Source organism: Pristiophorus japonicus, chromosome 13, assembly GCF_044704955.1.
Source record: "Pristiophorus japonicus isolate sPriJap1 chromosome 13, sPriJap1.hap1, whole genome shotgun sequence".
In the NCBI taxonomy this organism is placed as follows: domain Eukaryota; kingdom Metazoa; phylum Chordata; class Chondrichthyes; family Pristiophoridae; genus Pristiophorus; species Pristiophorus japonicus.
The window spans coordinates 131,007,663-131,013,292 of NC_091989.1; the positions used below are offsets into that span (position 1 = coordinate 131,007,663).

A 5,630-nucleotide genomic window follows, 5' to 3' on the forward strand; every position below is an offset into this window, starting at 1 on the left:
TTGTCCTGGCGATGATGAAGGAACGGCGATATATTTCCAAGTCAGGATGGCGTGTAACTTGGAGGGGAACTTGGAGGTGGTGGTGTTCCCATGTGCTTCCTGCCCTTGTCTTCTAGGTGGTAGAGGTTGTGGGTTTGGGAGGTGCTGTCAAAGAAGCCTTGGCGAGTTGCTGCAGTACATCTTGTAGATGGCACACACTGCAGCCATGTTGAGCTGGTGGTGGAGGGAGTAAATGTTTAGGGTGTTGGATGGTGTGCCGATCAAGCGGGCTTTTTTATCCTGGCTGATGTTGAGCTTCTTGAGTGTTGTTTGAGCTGCACTCATCCAGGCAAGTGGAGATTATTCCATCACACTGATGACCTGTGTCTAGTAGATGGTAGAATGGCTTTGGAGAGTCAGGAGGTGAGTCATTCGCCACAGGATACCCAACCTCTGACCTGCTCTGCTAGCCATAGTATTTATGTGGCTGGTCCAGTTAAGTTTCTGGTCAATATTGACCTCCCCAGGATATTGATGGTGGAGAATTTGGCAGTGATAATTCCATTGAATGTCAAGGGGAGGTGGTTAGACTCTCCCGTGATGGAGATGGTCATTGCCTGGCACCTGTGTGGCAAGAATATTACTTGCAACTTTTCAGCCCAAGCCTGAATGTTGTCCAGGTCTTGCTGCATGGCGGCATGGACATCTGAGAAGTTGCGCATGGAACTGTACACTGTGCAGTCATCAGTGAACATCCCCACTTCTGACCTTATGATGGAAGGAACTTCAGTAATGAAGCAGCTGTAGATGGTTGATGCTAGGGCACTCCCTAAGGAACTCCTGCAGTGATGTCCTGGGCCTGATGTGATTGACCTCCAACAACCACAACCATCTTCCTTTGTGCTGGCTATGACTCCAACCAATGGAGAGTTTCCCCCGACTCCTATTCACTTCAATTTTACTGGGGATTCTTGATGCCACACTCGGTCAAATGTGTTCTTGATGTCAAGGGCAGTCACTCTCGCCTCACCTCTGGAATTCAGCTCTTTGTCCATGTTTGGACCAAAGCTGTAATGAGGTCTAGAGCTGAGTGGTCCTGATGGAACCCAAACTGAGTATCAGTGAGTGTTTTTTTAAATTCATTCATAGGATACCGGTGTCGCTGGCAAGGCTGGCCCTAATTGCCCATCCCTAATTTCCCTTGAGAAGGTGGCAGTGAGCTATCTTCTTGAACTGCTGCAGTCCGTGAGGTGTTTTCCCAGTGAATTGCTTGTTTGGCCTTTTCAGAAGGCAGTTAAGAGTCAACCAGATTGCTGTGGGTCTGGAGTAAGACTGGGTAAGGGCAGCAGATTCCATTCCCTAAAGGACATTAGCGAACCAGATGGGTTTTTACGACAATCCAGTAGTTTCATGGTTGCCATTACTGATACTAGTTTTTTATTCCAGATTTATTTAATTAACCAAATTTAAATTCCACAGCTGCCATGGTGGGATTTGTACCCACGTCTCTGGATCATTAGCCCAGGCCTCTGGATTATTAGTCCAGTAACATAACTATTATGCTACCGTCGCTGCATTGGTGCGTAAGAGCTGCTTAATAGCACTGTCGACTGTATTTTATAGCCTCTTGAACACTCTTGAACACTATTAGTTCAACTTAACTCTATTCATTTGGGAGATCTCACACAGCCATGTGGAGCTTAAGATAGCGTTCCTTCACAGACCCTCTCTCTCAATACAGCTTCCTATACCTCCTAGCTAGAGGGTGCTATACATTATATCACCTCCTAGCTAGAGGGTGCTATACATTATCTTGTTACACCTTTCCTTTCATAAGAAACAAAAATGAATTAAAGTTAGCTTCAATATAAATGGGTAGTTAACTTCTGATGAATACATGTATTAAACAACTACAAGTTTAACAAACAACAACAAAACTCTTGTCTTATTAATTCTTTATCCAAGTGTCCATGATTTCTTATTTCTATACATAGTGTTCCAGGTATTTTGGTATTGTGTGGATTCTGTTGCTTCGCCTCAAACTGGTTGTTTCAGTGGTGTTCTGTGCACTGATCGCTTTTGTCCCTTTATCAGTGCTCTGAGGGGAAATATCAGGCAACATATCCCTGTTTTCACATGTTAGTTGGCTGTGTCGGTAGCGGATCGTCTGTGGGTGTCACTGAGATCTCTGGAGTTTCGATGAATGTCTCAGTGTTCTCTCTCAAATGTTTCTGATTTTTGCGATACTCATGGCCATCTTCTGTAATGATCTGATATGAACAAATGCTGACTTGGTTTTGAACCTGAGCTTTTTGCCACTCTTTGTTTTCTCTTGTTTGTTTGAGTCTCACTGTTTCTTCTTCCTGTAGGAAGTGCTGTAGCAGCTCTGTTGTAGTAGTGTACTTGTTTGGCATGGTTCCTTTCTTTGTTGATGATGACGTCGTGTATGATTCTTGCTTTGAGTAATTCATTTGTGATCGTGATGTTTGTCTTTGTGCGGCAACTGAGTAAGTGTTGTGCTGGCGAACTATCAAGGCTTTCAGTTGGCGTATTTCGTCAGATGAGAAGGTTCATCTAGAAGTCACCGCAGTCTTTCTTTGTCTTCGAAATTAACCACTTTGCGAGCTTAACTCCGTTCTCAACCTTTCCGTTACTTTGTGGCTATTCTGGTGAGCTTGTTGCGTGATCGAATCCATATTCTGTGACAAAGTTTGTGAACTGTTGTGAGTTGAAGGGAAGTCCATTGTTAGATTGAATCTTGTCTGGAATACCGTGGTTTGAGAGAAAGGTTGTGACATATTCACACTCGATGGCAAAGACTACTTATGCACAGTGGACTACTACTTGGACTATTTTGAGATAGACAATCGACACGGAAAGAAAGATGCCACTGTCATCATCAAACACCTCAAGAAACACGTAGTCCGCTGTGCATAAGTAGTCTTTGCCACCGAGTGTGAATATGTCACAACCAATCTTTTCCCACGGTCTCTGAGGGCGGTCATGACTTATCAATGGTTCTTTTGGTTGGCTCGATTGATAGGTGTTACATGTTTCACACTTTGTACACGGGCTAGAATTTCCCCTAGGGTCAGCAATTTAATGCCCAGTTACCACCCAGTTATTGCCCGTTTTGGTCAAAAATGTAAATTACCGCCCTATTCCGCCCGTTTCACCTTCCGATTATCGCTGGCGGTAATTTCGGCCTATGATTACCGCTGGCATTGCTGTAAATCGCCCATCCACATTTTCCATCCAGAAATCGGCTAACATTTCCCCCAAGCGCTAATTCACACCAAAGAGCCTGTTATCGCTCCGATCACAACCACTCATTTTTAAAGTACCTACCTGATTTGGGCCCAGCATTATGCACGATTAAGTCATTGCCCAAAGAGCCAGAGGGGAGAGGAGAAGATTGTTTTTAATATATAAATGCAGCAACTGCTTAGTGGGTTAAAACAACTAGATCAGATTTAATTCTCAGTTTGTGTCAAGTTAGCTAATCGAGGTGAAATTGATGTCTTTGGAATTGGCCTCGACAGCCCCAGTCTGGGAGAAGAATATGAAAACCAGGGTTTGAGCTCCTGATCACTGTCCAATGACCCCAGCTGGAAATTGCATGGCACATGATGCATGGATGGGCACGCAACACTCTTTCGGATGGCAGGCGAGTGAGCGAGAGGCGACATGAAGGCTTCAGGCACCGTTAAGGAATACAAGGTGATTGGGCGGCGCCTGCCCTCAACGAAAGAGCCCGGCCCTGCTCTGTATCGGATGCGCATCTTTGCTCCAAAAAATATTGTTGCCAAGTCTCGATTCTAGTACTTCATTTCTTAGATGAAGAAACTGAAAAATCTGCTGGTGAAATTGTCTATTGTGGACAGATTTTTGAGAAGTCACAAGAAGAAGTGAAGAACTTTGGTATTTGGCTGCGCTACGACTCTTGTAGTAGAACCCATAATATGTACCGGGAGTACAGGTACCTGACCACTGCTGGTGCTGTTACCCAGTGCTACCGTGACATGGGGGGTGGCCATCGTGCTCGTGCTTACTCCATTCAGATCATGAAGATAGAAGAGATACCATCGAGCAAGTGTCACTGGCCTGCTATGATTTTAGATTTTAGACACAGAGTAAAGCTCCCTCTACACCGTTTCATCAAACACTGCCAAGGCAGGTACGTACAGAGTAAGGCTCCCTTTAAACTTGGGCACCATAGGTCAAAGGCCAGTATTGCGGTCACTCTGCTATGAGCGCCGAAACAACGTCGATCATTGCCTCTCTCTCCTTCATGTCGGCACTGGTCTTGTCCTTGGTCTTCTTCATCCCGAGGGGTGCTGTCGAGGCAAGTTTTGATCAGATCGAACATGTCCTCCTCATTCAGAAGAGGATCCAGCTTCCTGCCACATAGGTGAAGGAGAACAGGTCGGACAGCCCTCAGATAAGGAACATGACACTGACCCCACCCCCCCGCCCGCCCCGGGAACCTGACCCCCTGGGGCCCGGCCTGGAGCCGGGTGAGGCACGCGCTCGTTCTGAAGCCTCCGTCTCCCGCGGGACTGGGGACTGTTTGAGTCCAGCCAGTGAGGGTCAGCAGGTGGTCCCAGAGATCAGGGAACGGGTGAAGGCCAGAGGGGGAGCCCCCCATTCCCTGAGCTGGAGGGGGAGCTCTCTCCCTCATTCCCTGACCTGGAGGGGGAGCCCCCCCATTCCCTGAGCCGGAGAGGGAGCCTCCCATTCCCTGACCCGGAGGGGGAGCTCTCCCCCCCATTCCCTGACCCGGAGGGGGAGCCCCCCCCATTCCCTGACCAGGAGGGGGAGCGCTCCCCCCATTCCCTGACCCAGAAGGGGAGACCCCCCCATTTCCTGACCCAGAAGGGGAGACCCCCCCATTCCCTGACCTGGAGGGGGAGACCCCCCCCCCATTCCCTGACCCGGAGTGGGAGCCCCCATTCCCTGATTCCCTGACCCAGAGGAGGATCGCCACCCCATTGCCTGACCTGGAGGGGGATCGTCCCTCATTCCCTGTTCCATGATTCCATGATCAAGTTCCCTCTGAATCCTGCGTCACCAGCACAAGCTGCGCTTCAGCACCAAGAGACCAAACACTTTCTTCTAAAATGTATTGATATACTGTTGGATCACCTGATCAGACTCGGCTGCAATACACCCACAGAGCCAAGATCTGGAAAGTGGCATTAGGCTGGATAGTTCTTGGTCGGCCGGCGCGGACACGATGGGCCGAGATGGTCTCCTTCCGTGCTGTAAATTTGATTAATAGCCAAATAGTCCAAAAATCGCTAGGCTCAAAGGGATAGCCGCTTGGGTGAGATGTTGGAGGGCTGCTGTGGATCAGAGCTCCAAGGACAAGTAGTACTTCTGTTATATTCATAATAAATGGTCAGACCAAGTACTGTGTGTAATGAGCAAGTGTGACCTTAGCTCCTTTATTATAGTTCCAGAGTGCAGGCAGCTCATGGGTGGCCTGCTTATATATTGTACTCCCAAGGGATGCTGGGACCCCTTGGGACTCCAACAGGTAGGCCCTCTGGTGTTCAGGTGTGATGCAGGTTACAAGGTTACAAGGGGTTAAATACATAACATCACTCCCCCGTGAAGTCAGCAATAACTTATTTACAAGGTGAGATGAT

The 5,630-nt window shown here is 47.9% G+C and overlaps 1 pseudogene; it reads left to right on the forward strand.

Moving 5' to 3' along the window:
- The first annotated feature begins 3,666 nt into the window (after positions 1 to 3,666).
- On the forward strand, positions 3,667 to 5,098 carry LOC139278288 (large ribosomal subunit protein eL20-like; annotated as a pseudogene).
- Positions 5,099 to 5,630: the final 532 nt, after the last annotated feature.